Raw genomic sequence first — 21,637 nt, 5'->3', positions numbered from 1 at the left:
TCTCCAGTATAAATTCAAGGCACTTGTGATTAGAAATATGAAATAAAGTTTTTTGAATGTATGAATTGAAAGAAGCATGCAGGGGTCTGCAATAGAAATATGTAAGCCACACAACCAGTATGTTACAATAAAGCTAGACAGATTTGCTTGTGTCCACACTTGTATAATAAAGCTGCAATCGAGTATGTATTCTTCTTTAAAAGTCATTTCAATGGTAGTTCTGTGGCTGCCTTAGTAACACATATGAATAACAAAGGAAAAAGTGATTATAGAATAAATAAATATACAGTGACTATAGAATAAATATACAGTAGATTTCTTTCTCATCCACAGCAAGCATGCTCCACACCCATGCAGAGTCACATACCCTGTTTTCCTCCTCCCAAAAAATCAACTTTCTTGAGAAAAAAAAAAAAAGTTCTTTATCCACAAGTACATGCATGCTACATGCATGTTTGTTGATCTTCCTACTGGAAGACACCCAGTTCTCCAAGCTGTCAGCTCATCCATCAGCTCTGACATTCTTTCTAAGAACATGTACAATTTCTCCATACATGTGCAAGCTACTCATTGGCAGGGCTGTTTTGGAAGTAAGATATCTCAGATAGTATGCCAATGCCTCAGAGCTATGTCTCCAGCTCATTTGGATATGAAGGAAAGGGCTGAGAAAAAAAAAATATTTGAATTAAAATTAAATTACTGAAATAAAGGGCAAAAAAAAAGAAAGATTTTCTATTAATGGAGGTAAAAATCTGCCATTTTGTAACTTAAAATCAAAATGTGAGTTGCCTTCAGCAATTCATTTACATCCATTAAAATTAAATTTATCCAATTCATTTGTGCAGAAAAAATAAATCAAAAATATTTAACCTTAGATATAAAAGTAAGACACACAGTTTTGTAGTGGGTGTTTACCCATGCTCTAGGTGTTTAAATGCCTTTGCATTCAGCAGATATCTAGCTAGCACTGTTGGTGGCTCCCAGAGAGCTGCTGAGCTGACCAGTGAATAGGTATCAACTGTAGGATGAGATGGACCACCAGGTTGTACTGCCTGGCTTGACTTGGGGCTCAATTCATCTGCCTAAATATTGGCATCCAGTGCCACCAAAGGTACTTTGCATACCCACCTGGCCTCCCGCACCTTCCAGCAGGCCTCAGGGCTTCAGTAGGTGCCAGGTGGCATCTCCCTGCCCCATGGGGATGACACATTTTTTTTATTTATTTTATTTTTTTTTTAGGAAGGGGGGTAGGTAAAAGATTAAAAAGAGCAACAAAAACCTGGTGGAATCGGCAAAAAAAAAAAAAAAGGAAAAAAGAAATCTTTTATTTTGGCACAAAATGGAAGGGAAACCATTTCTTCCCTCCCATCTTTATCACTATATCCCATTTAGCTAGATTCTGCTAGGGACATTTAAAGCAATAGTCTGACTTTGAAGTACTCATAGAATCATGAATGCTTCTTGCCCATAGTGCTAGTCCACAGCATTTCTAACTCACATGAACTTGTTTCAGCTAAATGGCCTATATATACAACCATTTATCTTTTCTCATTCATGTCGTTTGCCTTCATTTCCACTGCATACCAGTTCTTAGTCCATCCTTTCTGCTTTTTCACCCTTTTTTACTCTCATTTTTAATAAAGGATTTCTGTGTTGGTGAAACTCGTACGTTTATTTGTGTGCTTTTTTCTATAATGTGCTTCATACAATGATAACCTATGTAAGCGTGTAACAGCACAAGGTACTTCTGCATGAATATTTTATTTACCACCAGTTTGTCTAGAGAAATTGAAGAAAAAAGGCACAGAAAGACTCTGCCTTCTGTGTTTGAAGAGTACACGTGGCAGGAACCAGGGACAATCTACACCTGGACACTTCAGTATAAAGTCCCAATCCAGCAGTCTTCCCAAAAATTCCCCATAATTTTTAATGCATTTTAAATGCATTTGAATGTTCCATCATTGCTTGCTACAAATTGGTATCTCCTGAGCCTTTCCTTGAAAATACCACAAAGTAAATATTTTTAAGCTACTGCCTATATCACAGCAGGTTATGAAAGATAAGATGCTGTTTTCATTTGCTAGCTTGATATTCAGTGGAATAGTAAGAGGTGCTTTTAAAACACATAAAAAAAAGTCACCTGGATCAGTTTACAATGAAATCCATTTAAAACTGTAATTTATTTTAATTGGCACCAAACAGCTTTTAGCCTGTGTCGGAGTCCTGAGAAGTGTCTGATCAGTCATCCTCACTTTCATGATCAGAGAGTTAATGTGCGGTTGCAGATAGCTAGCTATAGAGAAACATGCTCCTTATCAAAGCAGAGTTTCTTCTTACGTAAGAGTTAACCAAAAGATTAAATTGAAAGATATGACTAAGTAATCCATGTGCTAAAATGGAAGACAGCAGCAGCTTGGAAAGATATTTAGAGAGAGAGAGAGAGACTAGAGAATAAAATAAAAAAAAAGACTTCTCATAATTAGTTGTGGAATTGCAAGTGTTTTTTCTTTTTGTTTTGGTTAGGGTTTTTTAGGAAAAAAAAATAGCTTTGTCAAACGAAAATGATATTGGTTCAAATTGCAGTTGTTTTGGGCTCCGAGAAGAAAGCTCTGCTTCACTGAGAGGGAGAGGCAATGTCAGCCTCCGCGGAGCTCTGGACATGTGAGGAAGGCTGGATGCCCAACGGTCCTGCAGCCAGGGCCTAATTTCTCTGGGGGAAGCAGTGAGCACACAGGCCTTGATTCAGCTCCAGTGCCTGGAGCTGGTGCCTTGGGTGCTGCCAGGCCCCCAGTGCCTGCAAACCCATGGTACCATGTTTCCTCAGGCCTGACAAGGTTGGAGCTCATTCAAAAATAGCCACTAAGACCTGTAATCTTTTTGAAAAAAATGGGAAAAAAAACTAACAGAGCATTTCCTGGGGCTGCCAGGACAGCGCTGGGTATTTCTAACACCCCAGCATGAGGCCTCAATGGCCACCGCTTGAACTTGAGCAGCAGCAGCTCTTGCTGCAGGCCTGGAGGCTGTCCAGCAGCGGACAGGGGGCTCTGGGCTGTCATGCTGCTCCAGCCCTCTGTCAAGAAAAAAACAGAGCCCTGAAAGTGCCCTAGCAGGATTTTTGGATGCTCTGTCTCAATGCAGTCCCTCAGCACTGGCACCGGCCCAGGCCCTGCTGCTTTCCCACGGGCTCCTCTCAGGCTGAGGTCCAGCGGCCACGTCCAGCCCCGCTCATGGCTGCTTCAGGCACAGCTATCTCCGTCTGCAGGACTGGCAGTCCCTCCTCACGCAGCAATATCCCCGTGTGCAAGACTGGCACCAAGAAAAGTCAGTTCCCAGTCAGTTCCGTTCCCAGACAAGCGATGGCTTTGCTGGAAGGGACGCGATAATGGAAACTCTGTCTCCTGTTCAGCAGCTTCACCACGTCTTCTGTCGCGCATAGACTTTGGCACCAGCATGCCCAGTGTGACCCTGGGGACAAACTGCTTCACAGCAATGTCTCAACACTTGTCCCATGCAGGGTCACATATCCTAAACGTGGCACAGGGGCAAGAAAAAAACCTGCTTGCCTTTTGTTGCCTCAGATGCCAGGCCTTAAACTGCATAACTAGGTACCGACCACTTCAGTTATTCATATTTAAATTGTATTTAATTTGTACAGCAGGAGAACAAGGTTGAAAAATCTGAGTAAAAGAAAAACTTGTATTGCCAGAAAAGAAAGGAGCTAAACTCAAATAGCCTTTTTCAAGGACAAATCTTAGTTTGAATAAGTTCAACAAAAGTGCATCTCCAGAGAGACAAAATGTTCCTTTTTCGATGGTAGTTGCTTTTTTTTTTTCTTTTTTCTTTTTTTTTTGAATAAAGACTGATGTTCTGGTATTACCGTAAATTCTAATTTTAAAAAAGAGAATGAATAATCCTGGGTAGCTTTATTTTGGTCATGATCACAGGTAATACTTTGTAAATTTGCCAGTAGAAAACAAGTGCAAATTTAATGCTATTTATATTGCTTGGAGGCAGAATCACAGTCTCATTGAAGTTTTAGCTGCTTATGCTGCAAAATGCAATATTAATGAAAAAATCTGAGGGATTAATATCTGAGTTTTAAAAGTGTTTTTGTGAAGAAAAGGTAAACCTCATTTCCATTCCTTGAAATTCCTCCTTTCCTAATATTCACAGGCCAACTAAAAATGAATAGTTACTTGGAATCAATAGGTCAAATGAATAATAAACAGAGGAAGGAGTATCAAGGGAAAATTGGGTGAATATTACAAATTTTGCTAATATGATGAGACCAGAAACACCTGGATGAAGCCATTCTGAAAACTCAAAAAAATAACCAAGGCCAGTTACTGTATAACACAAAGGACAACAAACTGCTTACAGCCTTACAGCCTGGGTATAGTGCTTCAAATGAAACACAAGCCTGTTGTGGGGAAAGGTTATTGATATATGATAGCAACTCTTCTTTCATCCCTAAGTTGGCATTGTTAGTTTTGCTCCCATTTTAAATCAGGAATGAAATCACAAAAATTACCACTGCATTTTGTACCAGTTCAGAAAAACAGTGCCAACCTGAAGACTTCAGGTATGGAGGACGAGTTTGAGAAGTTGCCTTTGCAGCTCCCAGTCAAACCACAGAGGCTTGGAAAACAGTACAGGTAGTTTTACCTGCTCTCTGCAGATAAAGGACCCACTGCTGCAAGAGTATCATTTTTCTATGGCACCTTTGAGTGAAATTTCTCTTTGATATAGAAAGCAATGCGTTAGAATATGAATGTGCAGCTTTCAGACTGGAACAAATCTCTCCTGCCCAACTTTCATGGAATTTGTGAAGGAAGATGAAAGTTGTTAGGAACAAGAGAAGTATTCAGAGAAGCAAAAACTGGACTTTGAAGAAACCTACTGAAAGTTTTACACGTGACAAACCTACATTGTAAATGACATTTTTCCTTCACAGAGGAACACACAATTCAGTAATTCAGCCCCCTCCATCATAATGCATTAGAAGCCAGCACTGCTTGTTCCATTCATCCAAAAGTGCACACTCTCAGAAACTGGGAACAGTGAAGTTCCTAGTGGGCTGCCTGGATGATAATAGTAAGCTGTTTCCTTCTGAGCCTACTTCATGGCAATTAATACAGCTTCAGGGGCAGTGATAATCATAAATGTATGGAGTCTTTACCAGTGTTTACCAGAGAGCGGTAGCTGAGATGTGAAGGTTTTCTGGGGACAGTTGTGCCTCTTCTGCAGACCCTGAATACAAAATACTATTGAGTTCTATTATGCCTAGAGGAGCACTGAGCAGACTGTACTTGATAAGCTCTCATGACATATCTATGATATCCATGATTCCACCATGATTATTCCCAACTACAAAACCTCCACCTCATCCTGGTAAAACAGTGAAAAGCTGTTACTTCTGGGTTTGGTCCCTGCCTGGCCAATGCAATTGCAGAAGATTCTTTAAGTGTCCTACCTGCTGCTGCCCAGGATAACAACAAATCAAATCTAGATGTATGCAAATGGAGTCATGATCTTGGACTTTTCAAGACCTAGCTAGGAACAAAGCTACAGCTGACCTGATGCAGTACTGGGGATAGTCCTGCTTTAAGCAGTAGTTTTGACTAAATGACCTCCAGAAGTGTATCCCAGCCAACACTTGTGTGAAGTTATGAAATGTGTGTAAGTCTTATACATTCAGAGCATACCCAGTGAGCATTTGAATTGCTTTTGTAACTTGAATTTGATTTTGTAACTGAACCAAGAACTCCGTATTTAATGAAGTTGGTGCTATCCCATCGGTTTGTCCAAGGCTTGGATGACACATACCATTGCACATCATGCTTCTGTAGCCTGTCTATCAATTCCATGGATTGCAGAGAGCTTTTGATTTCAAAATAGGTAAATGGAACATCAACAAGTCACTATGATCCCTCCCATGCAAAGAGGATGCAATTAGCTTCAGTCACTGGCCTGACCTGAAAACAGAGGGCTGTGTTATCACAGGAGCTGCTGACAGAGTTTAAAGCCTGGAGGAGGATCTTCCAGTATCTTGTAAGCACAAAACTTTCAAAGAAGAGCAAAATAATTACTTAGCGTAGATTGTAGCCTCCTTTACTTCATTGGATGAAAAATCTTTTAAAGTGTGTAAAAATTGTAATAACTGCATTATGTTTTGATTATTTGCACATATTTGTTTGCTCTGGAGTGATAACAGTGGCAACAGACTGATCAGGACTGAAAAGAAAGAATGGTAAAGTTAGAAAACTTTTCATGTTGAGCAGTTTGGGGGTCCAAAGGGCCTCATCCAGTGAGGGTGCTGCTACAAGGTGTTGCATCAGCAGTACCTGAGAAGTGACAGAGTCTACCAGAAAAGCTGAAGGCAAAAACTGTAAAGATAAAAATTCCCTTGTTTTTAGGATCTGAAGGACAAAAGAGCAGAGTATTTCTACACGTGCCACATTAATATTTTAGGGAGTGTAGGGGCAAAGAATATTATTTAAGCAGGAATGATGAAAGGTGTGGGTTTATTTGCTTAATTTTAATCCAGATTAGTGGGAGGAAGAGATTAGCATAGTTTTTAAAACACGTTAGTGAGTTTCTCCCCTTCTCTTAGCCTCTTTTCTCAACTGCTTCCGTGACCCCATTTATTCAGTGCATTGAATACTCCAAAAGGCACCTGTGAGGTAGAGAACTGTTATCTTAGCATCTTTCAGATGAGAAAGAAAAGCACAGAGGTTACAGCCAGATGTTAAAAGACACATAAGCACATGGCTTTGAAGATCTATGCATAAGTAATTGTACTTGCTCAAAGCAATACAGAATGCTAGTGTCAGTGTCTTGTAGTCTTGCTCACTAACCACTCTAATATCCTTCTTCTCTGTTATTTATTGCTCAACAAATGGAGGTAATTAGGTCACCTTCTGTAGTTGAAAGCATTTCCTCATTTGTCTGTTAAGATATTAATAATAATTTAGTCCGGTCACAGTCATGTACTGTAGTCCTCTTTGCTTTATTTGGAGCTATCTGAAATATGTCTGATTTCTAAATGAAAGAGGGAGAATAATAAACCTGTTGTGAAAAATCTAGCATGATGGTTTTCTTTTCTATTATCCAGTAGATAAAGAAAATGAGTTGACATAAATGTGTTGTTTAATAAGGAAAGTAATTTCCTCTGTACAAGACTTAGTCAGCTGAAAGCATCAGCATCACTGGGTATGGAATGTAATGTTGCTCTTGTGCACTGAGTTGTTCTATTTATAGTCATTTTTTATTTTTGTGCAAGTTACTTGCAATAGGAAATACGTTAGCAACGCATTGAGAAATCAATATCTGGCAGTAACATGGCTCTTTTTCAATGCATGCTTCTGTTCTAAAAGCCAATCAGAAACTTGTGCACAAACTTTACACAGCATCATTCCTCAAGGCAAAAAGTCAAGAGGATTCCAGATTGAAACTCTCTGCAGAATTTAGGGCACAGTCTAAATATTTCTCCTATTGCACAGAATTTAAGTGATCCATCATTTAAATTGTCTTTATACCAGTTTACATTACCTATTTCCAGCAGGCTCAGGGATTTGCTTATCTGACGTTTCCCTGACTGGCCTTTGTTACTAAAATATCTTTTAGTTTTCTACCTAAAATACCATTAAATTGTCATTCTAGGACGTAATATAGATTTACTTTTTTCTTCAAATCAAGTGCTTTCAGAAAAAAAAAAATCTCATTCAACAACTGTCTTTAGAGGAAATGTTAAATTTTAAAGCTAAGAAAATGTAGTCCGTCTATTCAAATCTATCGATTCATCAGTCAGACAATCTGAGTCTCCTTTATCTATGTTTCCTATGTTTCCTTATACCTATCGATACTAACTTTTTTTTTTTTTCTGTGCCATCTTCTTTATTTCACTCTCAGTCATATTCTGAAATGGATTTTACTTCTTATATTTTTCCTATGCAAAAGGCACCACAACTTTGTTGTGGGTGACAAGTTCTTAAAAAAGCAGAAATGCATCTGGATATTCAGTTATTGGAGATGCCAGTTGAACCTAAACTTGACCCTTGATGCCTCATTAACATCCGATATAGTCCTCAGTGTTAAACCTTTTCTAGCCCCTGCATTAATGTCCATATCAACATTTCCTTCACAGAATGCCTCTGATGTGTGGATGTGACATCCCACGTGTGATATCCCAGCATGAAAGGCAACATGGAATCACCAATCATTTAGGCTTGAAGAGACTTTGGGAGACAACAGTCCGACCTCCTGCTCAAAGCAGGGGCAGGTCTGTGTTGAGACCGAGTAGCTCAGGGCTTCATCAAGTCAAGCCATCAAAATCTCCAGGTTCAGAGAACACGTGGTTCTCTTGGCAATCTCTTACACTGTCTGGCTGTCCTCGGGGAGAAATCATTTTTCTCTAAAATCAGTCAGACACTCTTCTGTTTCAGTTTCTGACCATTGCATCTCATTATCCCGCTACGCACATCACTATGAAGCCTGGCTCTCTTTTCTTGGTAATCTCCTCTTGGGTATTGTAAGGCTGCACCTAAAGCTTCTCTTCTCTAGGCTGCACATGGTCTAGGGGGTTGGGAAGTGCACTAAAGGGGATACTCAGCTCACTTAAATGTCATCTTCTACAACTTGGGTATCTCCGAGAGGCTCGTTGCCTAGGGCAACCTCATCAGTGGATAGAAAGAGCAGCATATTCTTGGGGAAAATTCTCCATAAAATACATGTGCAAGGGAAGTAGGATGAACTGGCCTCTGTAAATATCAAAGATTTCCTACTGACAAGAAAAAGAGTCTAACTGCTCAGCTTAAAGCAGAGGACAGGCTTTCAGATGGCAAACTTCAGGTGCAATGAATCTTGCTGGAGGGGACATGGACTGTGTCCTATGGTCTTTGACTGCTATGCTTATGTGGCATTGGACAAGAAACAACACCTCTTCACCCTTCTTTTCCTCTCTTTTAGAAGGAGAGAGCAATGACTGATAGGAGCATTTTGCTAAGTGTTTTGATTTCATGTATGAAAAGTGCCAGATGGATGGAAAGGGCGCTGGTCCAGCATAAAGCCATAGGAGAAGGAATTACTGGCCAGAAAACATAATCCTTTTAAGTGGCACACCCCAGTGGTAACAAAATGCAACATTCTTTTTTTTTTCCTTTTTTTTTTTCTTTTTTCTTTTTTTCTTTTTATCCCCACCCCCTGTTATTGTTTCTGGTCGGTAAATAGAGGAAATATCTCTAAAAAGTCAAGGCTCCATAAAGGGAGATGAAGAGATTTCTGTTGAGCCTGCCTGGGAAATGTCTGTTCTGCACAGACAGCATACAAAATTTTTTCCTTGTTACAAAGACACTCCAAAAACATGTATAAAAGCATAAGAAAGCTGGCACCTCCTTAATCTTATCTCTGTAATTGCACCTATTATGGTTCAGGACACACCTTCATCTAAATACAAGTGAAGTCTGAAATCTTTCTGAATCAATCTGATTATTTTTTTTTAATTTAAATATTGTTGTAAGAAAATGATTCAACTGTAATTACCTCTGGCCATAATTGATTGTGCTTGTTTACATGGGAGGTTATTAACAAAACATTATCTGGAATTGGACTCTACCTTTAAGTGCAGTTTAGATTATTGCAACAATATACAAAATATAATGTCATAAATGTGCAGCAGGTGGCTACTTAATAATAGTTAGGAACATTCAGCATTCATTCTAAATAGTGCATTTGGGACCAAATTAGCTGTCTCGCATGAGTGATTCATTTGACTGATAGTGCACTGCACAGTGTGACTAATAAGAATTATGCAGTTTTATTAAGCAATAACTCACAGCTCTGCGGTGATGTTAATCCTTATTTTTGAAACACTGTTTTACAGAAGGAGTGAATGGTCTTTGCTTCTTCCAGTGTTATGTATTCTATTCTAGGAGCAGTGCAGTACCTTTCAGTGCCTAAATTCACCATCTGGAATAGCCTAAAGCCATTATGCTCTCATATTGCCAGCTAAAAATGACAATATAATTGGCCGTTCCAGATTTATAACACTGACTGTCTGTTTGAATGCCATGCAGTAATACCATATTTGATCAAGTCCCTAACTGCATGTAATATTTTAGATTTCAGTGTACAAAACAGTGCTAATTTTCAGGAAAATGATAAAATAAAAAGATGGAAACCCTATTTGTGAGTACACTAAGAAAAGACCAGTGTGCCCTGGTAGCCAGAAGGGCCAATCGTACCCTGGGGTGCATCAAGCCCAGCGTTGCCAGACTGTCAAGGGAAGGGATTCAAGAAGGGTCTGGGCAATGCTCTCACAGGCATGGTTTGGTGTTTGGGTGGTCCTGTGCGGAGCCAGATGGACTCAGTGATCCTTGTGGGTCCCTCCCAACCCAGGATATTCTATGACTCCATGATTCCTTCAGCAAATGTGTGTCCCACACATCTTTCTTTGTGTTCTCAAATTGATTAAAATGATAAAAGAAATGAAGCCATTTATCTGGGAGACCCTGGGATACAGAGTCATTGGCACACAGTTCACAAAGATTTTTTAAAATAGATGAGAAGGGGCCTACAGGGATGGGGGAGAGGTTTTACAGGGTTAAGGAAAAGAAAACTAATCTATTTCCTAACATTTGAAAAAATGAAATGTCATCTTCAGGAAAGATCAGTGTCTCAGGCTCCCAAAGACTCAACTAGTGGTGTATCGTGAGTCCCGCTGGGAAGCTGAGAATATATCTTCCCAGCTAGTGTAAAACTCATACTGCTAGGCAGGAATGATTGATCAGTTTATAAACAGACAGATGGGAACAAGGGTGGGAAGAACAGGAAGATATGTCTCATTAGTGCCATGAATTACTCAGTTTAGGTTTGAAAATCATCTAAATTTAACCTGAGGATTGTTCTGTTCCTTAACCATGAGTTTTTCAGTGTGGAGCTCTTTCTGTACTCTACTTTCGCACACCCTGTTTCACCAGCCTATTTCCTCCTGTTAGATATACTTTGTTGAGCTTTCATGTCACAAACAAGTCATTAGTTTTCTATGCTTTGCTGAATTAAGGCACTTCAATGACAGACATATTTCCCTTGTATACTAAATGGTTTGCCACAAAGCACTATGGATCTTTTCTATAAGAACCAGCTTGATATATGTTTGGCTTTTTTATTACATCCAGGAGCACCCACATTTACAGCAAGTCTATGACCCAGTTCTTGGCCCCCTCTATAAGAATAATGTCAAGATCTCTGGAATAATATTATTTTACAGTTTAGATGTGAGTACTTGTGACACCTAGTGGTTCTGGCAGAAAAATGCAAATATTTTAGAGGAAGAGGAAGTAGGGGGTGGGTCGGGGAAAGGAAGGAGGGATTCAGTATTACCTGCTGGAAGATAGTTACTACAATAGCCAGAAAAATAGGTGCTGCTGAGCAAATTCTTTCCCTGGGGATGTGGCATGTCCGTGTGAGGCATTTGCCCTTCATACCCCATAACATAAGCGATGTAGAAGTTCAGCTGTATTAAAAACTTCTGAGGTGAGGTGGGACTGGGTGGTTATAGGTGTTGGGGTAAGGTGCTCAGGCCTGTTTGTGACAAAGGAGGTGAGCACAGGAGCTGTGGGTGATGGCATCAACCTGGCATGACAAGAACAACTTAAAGGCATACCTGGTTTGGGTCAATTCTGTTGATTGAGGCAATCCTGTATCTTGGGGGGAAAAAAAAAAAAAAAAAAAAAAAAAAAGATTGGTTTATTATTGGCTCTTAACATAGTCATCCTTGAAATGTGTCATTTCAACAATATCGTGCCACCCAAGACTTCCCCTATATTCAACAGAAAAATGTGGATGTTTCCTAAACCATAGAACCAACTGAACTGCTCTGTGAAGAAGCCTGTTTTAATAGCCTAGCAAGATCCCTTGCATTGTGCGAGCTTAGTAGAAAGAGCAGATCAAGACAAGACACCTGCCTCATACTTATCAAGACAATTGGGAGTCATGGTAAGATGCAATGATAGCATAAGCTATGCTGGCTGACTGCCTGGGAGCCCGCACCTTTAAAGTCACAACCTGCTTGCTGCTACAAAGCATGGCTCTTGCCTTTCAGCCTTTCAGTACTTAGAGGGGGCTTACTAAAAAATAAATAAATAAATAAATAAAATAAAGCAACTTTTTACTTGGGCAGATAATGATAGGACAAAGAATAATGGTTTTAAAGTAAAAGAGGGTAGGTTTACATTAGATGTTAGGAGGAAATTCTTCACTCAGGGGGTGGTGAGGCACTGGCACATTTTAGCCAGAGAAGCTGTGGTTGCCCCATCCCTGGAGGTGTTCAAGACCAGGTTGGACGGGGCTTGGAGCAACCTGGTGTAGTGGGAGGTGTCCCTGCCCATGGCAGGGTGTTGGAACTAGACGAACTTTAAGTTCCCTTCCAACCCAAATCTTTCTGTGACTCTGCGATTCATCAGTCACCCAGGCTAGTGACTCAAGCATGCAAAATGTCAAGCCCCTCCTGTGTTGGAGGCTCTTGGGAGAAAACTGCTTTTGATGTTGGAGATAACCACATGCAATGGCTTTTAGCAATCTCTAAAAGAAATTGAAACAATGGAATCCAACATAGTACAAAACTCTCTCAGAGACAGGTAAATTAATTACAGTACCTATTTCTATGCATTTGTCCCTTAACACAAAATGCCATCAGAAGATATTTAAAAAGGGATATCATAAAACAAAACCCATTTATTTCATAACTAAACAAGTTCACACAGCTAGGTAACAGACCTATTAAATACAGATATATATATGCATGGCTTGTACATACTTAGTGTGACTCATGAATTAGAGTACGTGGTGTGATTCACACAGCTTCTGTGAGATTTGTTGGGTGATGGGTATGACGTGTACGTCCTACTGTATCATGGCTTCTGGTGTTACACTGCACCACTGTGAGTCTATGGAAGACAACAAAATGTGTTTGCAGTGGGCTTGGCAGCTGGCAGTTTAATCCACAAAATCTGCTAGCTGGCATTTCCAGGTCACGTCTGCCCTTCTCCACTGCTTGTGCAGGAGCACAGCAACTCAGCTGGGTGCTTCACGTTAGTTTAGGTGAGATGGATCAGCCCCCATGGTGTGCCACAGATGATATAACTCCTGTCTATAGCTAGGCTGGGCTATAGCTAGGTTTCTACAATGAAAGGATAAAGTCTGAGGTACATTAACTGCAAGATATAAGTCTCTAGAGGAAGAATGAGAGGAAGACACCCTATGTCACTCCCAAAGCTACTCTCAGACTTTCCAAATGGTCATTTTACTTGGACTGCTTATCTCTAGTTGCTTGTCTGAGGGACCATTGTTAGGTGTCCATTTGTAGAAGGTTGTAAGAGAAATATTTTGTGAGACTGCTGCTAGTACAATGGCAGGAAGAAAACTGATCTCCCTTGGTAACCAAGGTGTAAGCAGTATGCCATCAGAGATAGGAGTAAATACTTGTCATATGGAAAAGTAATATATCTGGTGGTGGGAGTAAAACTATTCAGGATTTGCTGAAGAACAAGTTCTGTTTCTTGATCCCGACCCTAAACAGTGTAAGTGCAGTTAAAAATGGAAACTGGATTGATTCATTCCACGCAGTACCATATTCTCATTTTCCCATGTGAACACTCAGGCTTCCAGGGAAGCCAAGAAATTATGACCTGTTGGGTCAGCAGACAAGCACAGTCACTTTGTAGGGCACAGCACCACCAGTGACCGGGGCGGCCTCATCACGCTGTTGTGCTACAACCCAAGTCCAACTAGACCCTGCCTCGTATAAACATAGAGTACACAGAACCTGGAGAAACAATCAGGTTGATGGTAAGACTTTAACAGTCCCTGCTTCTTGTTAACAATGCAGATGGCAGATGGCCAGATGGAGATGTCTTGTGTGCATGGACAGAGCCTGTAGGAAAGGTGGAAGCAAAGCCATGGAAGGAGAAACTCTTCAAGAGATGGAGTTGCCACCAAAGTAACTGTCCACTTGTCAGGAATGGCAAGAAGACAACCTTAATCCAGATGTTGGCACCCATATCAGTTTATAAGATAGATGCCAGGGACAAACTTTGCAACAAAGTAAGGAACCTATCATTTTTCTTCAATATATGAAAAACATCATGAAGGAAGGACGTGGAATCTCCATTAGACAAAATGTTGTTAAACTAGCTCAATTGCTGTTTTTCAGGGACAAGACAGGCTGGGACAACACAGGATCATTGATACAGCTTTGGGATAGAAGAAGGGAATAAAGGATCCATGAAAGACCCTCACTGTTCCTCTTTGTGTCATTTTTCTATGATAAACTTCTTTGAGATATAAATGGATTAATAATGAAGAACAGTGCTTACTGTCACACCATTGTCTTTCCCTTGCAATCTGAAATATGCATTGGAGGGAAGGGAAGGGAAGGGAAGGGAAGGGAAGGGAAGGGAAGGGAAGGGAAGGGAAGGGAAGGGAAGGGAAGGGAAGGGAAGGGAAGGGAAGGGAAGGGAAGGGAAGGGAAGGGAAGGGAAGGGAAGGGAAGGGAAGGGAAGGGAAGGGAAGGGAAGGGAAGGGAAGGGAAGGGAAGGGAAGGGAAGGGAAGGGAAGGGAAGGGAAGGGAAGGGAAGGGAAGGGAAGGGAAGGGAAGGGAAGGGAAGGGAAGGGAAGGGAAGGGAAGGGAAGGGAAGGGAAGGGAAGGGAAGGGAAGGGAAGGGAAGGGAAGGGAAGGGAAGGGAAGGGGGAAATGAAAGGAAGGAAAGGAAGGAAGGAAAGGAAGGAAGGAAGGAAGGAAGGAAGGAAGGAAGGAAGGAAGGAAGGAAGGAAGGAAGGAAGGAAGGAAGGAAGGAAGGAAGGAAGGAAGGAAGGAAGGAAGGAAGGAAGGAAGGAAGGAAGGAAAAAGAAAGAAAAAGAAAAAGAAAAAGAAAAAGAAAAAGAAAAAGAAAAAGAAAAAGAAAAAGAAAAAGAAAAAGAAAAAGAAAAAGAAAAAGAAAAAGAAAAAGAAAAAGAAAAAGAAAAAGAAAAAGAAAAAGAAAAAGAAAAAGAAAAAGAAAAAGAAAGAAAGAATGGGAAAGGGAGCTCGTTATTACAAAGCATACAAAAAAAAATTAAAAAGTAGGAAAATGGTTTGTTCAGGATCATCCCAGAAAAGTTAAATTACTTATTTGGCTTGAGTATAATCAAACTTCATTTTCTCTGTTATACCTGAGCTAAGCACTGAGTCCATTCAGCTTTGAACTGGCATTTGAATATCTAGAATAAATTTAACATGCAGAACTAGGACAGGAAACATCCACAAAATTCTATATAAATTCCCCTTTTACTTAAGTGGGAATAATATTTACTAAAGGACTAATATAAAAGGAAAGTTGAATGTGTTCTACTGAATTCATCTTGTCACACAAAGGAAATATATAGAAGACCTTTAAAACCTACTAGGAAGAACATGAGCAAAAACAGTAAAATGTTCAAACTTTCTTTTTGAAGAGTCTTTTCCCTAAGTGAAATGCTAACCTCACCAGTGGATACAAAGGGGACAGAGAAGCATGCACAAACTGCTTAGCAGTTCTTGACAATTACTCCGAAGTAAAAGCTTTAAACATTGCATGTTGTTTTGGTGTTTGTTGTTGTTCTTTGTTTGTTTGTTTGTTTTTTATACTTCCAGGGAGCCTTAAGTATTTTTGAGTCTGTGTCTGAATGAGTAATGTTTGGTTGGACAAATCAGACACTGGTCATTACACAAGTTATTTTTATCAGGTCCACAAGAACTCTCAATGAACACAATTTTATTTGGTAGAAAGGCAAGTTTATGAAAATAGAGGTTATGCTTCTCTGTCCTACAATAATTGTGCCTCTGAAATGTGCCTATTAAATCATAGAATCATAAATGCAAATTACCTGAGGAAAACCTGCATGGCTTCTTGGCTTGGGCATTAAGAGCAATTGTGTTAATAAAACCACATTCTTATTTATGTGACCTATTATTCTCAAACGATATCTGAAATCACATCAAATTACATCCAAGCACAACTTTTGAAAGCAACAGGTGAAGTCATGAGAGTTATCTCATAAAAAAACTCATAATTTTGCTGGTAATGTGAGAGATGTTAAAAAGAATCTGGCTATTCCAGAGTATTCTACAGCATCACATTTTTTTTTCTCTCTGATGTTACAACTTAGTATGCAGAGAAAGTTGATCTGCTCAGTAAGCATTTGGTATTTTATTTTGTGATATTAATTTAAATCTTAAAAGGGCAACACCACATTGTATAGGGTAGTCTAAAATAAATTCCAGCCTTCCATTCAGCTGTATGAGGTAACTGTAGACATGATCGACAATATTGTACAACATATTTTATTGGTGTTTTCCTCAGAAGATGTCACAAAAAACATTAAACTAAAAAAAAAAGAAAAAAAAGAGAGAGAGAGAGACATATCCTAAATACTTTTTCCTTGTTTATATGTCATCATAACATTACTGAAGTTATCAGTGAAATGTTATTGTAAGATGCAACTTAATATCCTTCCTACTGATATCTGTTGATACTATTCAAGGCCAATAAACAATGTAAGGGAAATGTTTTCTCTGTGATGTTGCAATTAAATAAGAAGAACACCAAGTGAATACAATATATTTTGGTCTCTACTGCATTTCCACACAGTGCTCTTATTTTTTTTTTCCAAGAATAATACAGTGACAGCATAATAAAACCATACTAGCAATGATGATTTCTCATTTCTCAGCCCCATCAACCTATCAGAATAAATGATTAAATACATGAATCTATCCAAATTTATTTGCTGCGCAAATTGTGTTCCCAATGAATTCTATTGTCATCATCCAAATTACAAAAATCAAGAAGGATGTTTTTAAAGAGTAAATAACGTCTTAAAATTAATCATTCATTCTTGATCTCTTGTATGAGCTTTCAGTTACTAAAGCGTAATCCAATCTTCTTGAATCAATGCAAGGCTTTCTGTTAATATAGAAGGTTGTCACTTCATAAGATAGCATCAGTGCTTCTATAATAAACATGCTTAGCTCTTGATCTTTGCAGGAATCCAGCTCAGAAATCCAGCTAAGTATGCTTCAGCCTCAAAGCAGCAATTAGATCTTCAGTAAAATGTGTAGAATAAGTTAAGGGAAAGTGTTAATATTCTCCTCAGATGTAAAGCAGAGTGTAACAAGAGCAGAGAAATCTCTCCAAATGAGGCAAAAATTTAGATTTAAGAAGATAGTTGATCACGGAAGTGGAACAAAAACACAGGTGACGAAGCCAGTCCAGTGTCCAGCCAGTCCCAAATCAGTCTGTGTTTACATGAATGGAAGCTATGGCTGACAATCTGCGTTTGTAGAGCTTTATTCAAGATTTTTTAAATTTTCCAAAGGGCTTTGCACATGTTCTTTTCCAAGGATAGGTAATTGTTCAGGTTTGTGCTTTCTTTAACAGAGAAAAACCTCTGAGGAAACCTTTCTTCTGAGACTTTTTTGTTTTGCATATAATGTATTAAAGAATCTTTAAACTCATTTTTTCCTTTCTCTCCTCTCCTCCACAGACCCAGTGAGGACAAAAGAGTTTAAGAACCTCCTATGGACTAAGTCTTAAACACTGATCGCAGAAGAAGGATATCACTGCGTAACTTCCCAAAGCAGTGTGTATATGAAAGATGAAAATAATGTACTGGGGAAAGATCTAAATTATGAGGAAAAATCTCAGAATCATGTAAATTAAGACAAAACCCAACTGAATTTGTGCTACACATTTTCAAGTTCTAGTATATGATCAAACTTTTTCCAGGTCTGTAAAGCTCTAGCTGGCAGGTTAATAAAGGAACCAAGTCTTTTTATAGAATCATAAAATCACAGAACGGTTTGGGTTGGAAGGGACTTTAAGATCATCTAGTTCCAATCCCCCTGCCATGGGCAGGGACACCTCTTAGCAGACCAGGTTGCCCAAAGCCCCATCCAGCCTGGCCCTGGACACTTCCAGGGATGGGGCATCCACAGCTTCTCCCCGCAACCTGTGCCCGTGCCTCGCCACCCTCAAAGCAAAGAACTTCTTCCTTATATCTAATATAAACCTACCCTAGTTTAGTTTAAAACCATTCCCCCTTGTCCTATCACTACACCCCCTGACACAGAGTCCCTCCCCAGCTTTCCTGCAGGCACTGGAAGACCGCTGTAAGGTCTCCTCAGAGCCTTCTCTGGCTTCCCAGGCCGAACAACCCCAACTCCCTCAGCCTGTCTTCACAGGAGAGCTGCTCCAGCCCTCTGAACATCCTTGTGGCCTTCCTCTGAACTTGTTCTAACAGGTCCATGTCCTTCCTGTGCTGGGGGCCCCACAGCTGAATGCAGCACTCCGGATGGGGTCTCACAAGAGCAGAACAGGGGGAGAATCCCCTCCCTCACCCTGCTGGCCACGCTGCTTTTGATGCAGCCCAGGATGCGGTTGGCTTTCTGGGCTGCAAGCACACATTGCTGGCTCATGTCAAGCTTCTCATCAGCCAACACCCCCAGGTCCTTCTCTTCAGGGCTGTTGCTCTCAATCCATTTCTCATCCAGCCTGTATTTGTGCTTGGGATTGCCCCAGCCCAGATGCAGAACCTTGCACTTGGCCTTGTTGAACCTCATGAGGTTTGCACAGGCCCACCTCTGGAGCCTGTCCAGGTCCCTCTGAATGGCATCCCTTCCCTCCAGCATGCTGACTGCACCGCACATCTTGGTGTCATCTACAAACTTACTGATGGTACACTCAACTTCACTGTCCATGTCACCAACAAAGATGTTAAACAGCACCATTCTCAATATTCTCCCCCGAGGGACATCTCTCGGGACCACTCATCTCCACCTGGACATTGACCACAACACTTTGAGTGCAACCATCCAGCCTGCGTGGTCCATCCATCAAATCCATGTCTCTCCAATTTTCAGATTGTTTACGTCATTTGATTATCATAAATCACAATCAGAAAATATCACTGTCACTATTAAAACAAAAACTAACAAAACAAAACAAAAATAACACTTCAGTAGAAAAGCAATTTTGGGGAAATTACATTTTTACCTCATTTCCTAGCAAGACTAAGTATTGGAGGAAATTCTTCTTAAAATCATTTCAGAACAAGCATAAGGCAAAGTACACGTGGTCTATGTGCTGTGGCAGCACGTCATTACCTTTCCATACAGAGGTCTGCATATTTCTCCCAGGAATCAGCTGAGAACAGCAGAACAGTTAAGCCTTTCAGTCATCTAAATCTGGGGCTGATATTGCTCAGCCATACGCTGCTTTAAAATCAGATTTTCAGAAAGTCTGCCTTGGATATCATTGCACGTAGTCAGAGGGAAAGGTTCTACGCTTAGTTTTCTTCATTCCCTCAGTGCTGGAAAAAAAAATAAAAGAAAGAAAGAGTAAAACAAAGCTCCTCTGCACACACACACACGGAAAAAAAAGAGAGAGAGAGAGAGAGAGAGGGAGAGAGGCAGAGAGAGACTGAGCAAGATGCAGCTACATTTATTATTATCTTTCTTAATCCTTGTTCTAATAATCTTGCCAACTGGATGTTCAGAATCTAAATCCAAAAGACCTGTTAATCTTATATTTAATAGGAAAAAGGAAGAATCTTCATGAAGAAAGCAAACATCCAGAGGGATAATGTGTAGGCTCAGATAAGCATGAACTGTGTTGTGGAAATACATGACAAAGGGAAAGAGGGCTAAAGCATCTGTGATTTCTGTTTATAATCACTTGGCTTCTACTCTTCTGTCAGTTTCAGAAAAGCAACCACCAGTTAAGCTGGTTAAACAGAGGGACCATATTCCATGAATTATGCAAAAAGAAAATGATTATTCAGATAGTGCTGCCACTAAAGATACACAGCTTGCATTTTTATTCTGAATCTCACCAAGAGAAAAAATAAATGTGAAAGAATAGAAACATCCCATTTTCTGAGTGTTATTTATATGCAATTAAGTCGGTACAAAGCAACGTGATTTAGGAGAACGAGTAGAGGTGATTTAGGAGAATGAGTAGAGGTGAGACAATGAACGTACTGAGAGCAAATCCCAGTATTAATTACCGCTTTACACATTTTGGAGAGGGAGAGCATTAATGATATTTTAACTTAATTTCAATCTGCAATACAATAGAAATAGATCCTACTCTTTTATTTCACTGGGTTATTCATAAAATTAAATTGCAAAGCCATAACAAGGCGTGGCCATCATTTCTAGAATGAGGGGCCAACACGATGTGCCTTCAACTTAACTTTCCATGTATCTAAAGAGCCCGTATACTCCATGTGTTTCTAGCAGCTCCCTGTCATGGACTCTGCTCTTAGTTCAAGGTTGCTGTTGAAGTCAAGAGTTATAGGCCGACCTCTTCTTTATGATTTCAAATCTGCTGCTCACCGTACATAACCTTACTGCATATCCCCAGAAGACATCAAACCACAGGGTGAGAATGCCCCTGGGGTGTGCTGCAGCAAGCTCTCTCCCCACACCACCATGCACCATGAGCCCAGCCTGTAAACTGTGCCCAAAGCCATGATTTTCTCTTTGGCACTTTGCATAATATTGTGAGCTGCACCCTTAGTGACACAAGCTGATGTCTTTTCTGAAGGTATACTCATTGATTCCAAGGACGAGTTTTGGAAGGAAACAGGTGCTATGCATCTGGGACACAGTCCTAGATACGTAGTACGCGTGATCCTCAGACTGGACTATTTCTCTTCTGGTGTTGAATTTGAGAGTGTACATCTGTGATTAATGGCAAATATATTATTTTTAAGTCTCAATATTTGGGATTCAGTAGATTTATCTTTTTTTTTTTTTTTTTGCAGTAGATACTGCAGGACAGTATCTAAAACTGATTGCACTTTTAACATTTATTGCTGAAACTTTATGTTTCTTCTGAAATTACAGTGGGCTTCACCTACAAATATGTCCAGAATATAATCAAGACCATCTGGTAGAGGGAATTGATTTTGGAAACATTTTTGTTGGAAAGGAAGCTAAATTTGCTCTTGGGAGTGTGGTCTCTAATAGTGTTTCCTTTTCCTCTGAAATAATAGTATAAAGTAAAGCCATTCTGGGAAGTGTCAACAAAATCTTAATTTGATGTATAAGGGCTGAAAAGCCAAAGCTAGAAAAGGAGAATCATGTGACAAAATTTGTTTATACAGATGCTGGAATGTCTCCAAAATCTATGAAAATAGTGCTAAATTCTCCCAGGGCTGAACAATGGGACTGAAATAAGGCATCAAAGAACAATTAATATATGATAACTTGCTCCCACCCACTATCACAGTGTGGGATTTTTTTTCCCTGCAAGCATGAGTAATCAACACAGTGGAAAGGTTTTCCAATCCATTCATTTTGTTAGCACGTACTCAGACAGGGAAGGAGTCAACAACAAAGGTTTGATTAGAGTCGGCCTGCATTCCTGCTTTTATTTTTCTAAAACAATTTCAGGTAGAATACAAGCCCTTTATAAAGCAGTTCCTTTGTTTAAAAAAAAAAAAAAAGTTTAATGCATGATTGCATGATTTTTCTTGTGTAAAATCTGCAGGTATGCCCTGTAGAGCTGGAGACTGACCATCTTACAGCTAGTGCCATCATGGAGTGACTCCCCAGCCT

General features: G+C 39.9%; 1 long non-coding RNA gene across 1 annotated transcript; it reads left to right on the top strand.

The window, feature by feature from the left end:
• Positions 1-7,698: 7,698 nt before the first annotated feature.
• Positions 7,699-14,294, top strand: LOC308190182. Its single transcript, XR_013946978.1, has 3 exons — positions 7,699-11,994; positions 13,886-14,100; positions 14,210-14,294. It is a non-coding gene; the product is annotated as an uncharacterized lncRNA (long non-coding RNA).
• The last annotated feature ends 7,343 nt before the right edge of the window (positions 14,295-21,637 follow it).

Source organism: Anser brachyrhynchus (assembly GCF_964034855.1).
Source record: "Anser brachyrhynchus genome assembly, chromosome: 2".
Taxonomy (NCBI): Eukaryota; Metazoa; Chordata; class Aves; order Anseriformes; family Anatidae; genus Anser; species Anser brachyrhynchus.
Note: the sequence above shows the minus strand (reverse complement) of the source record. Positions and strands in the feature narration are given on the sequence as shown.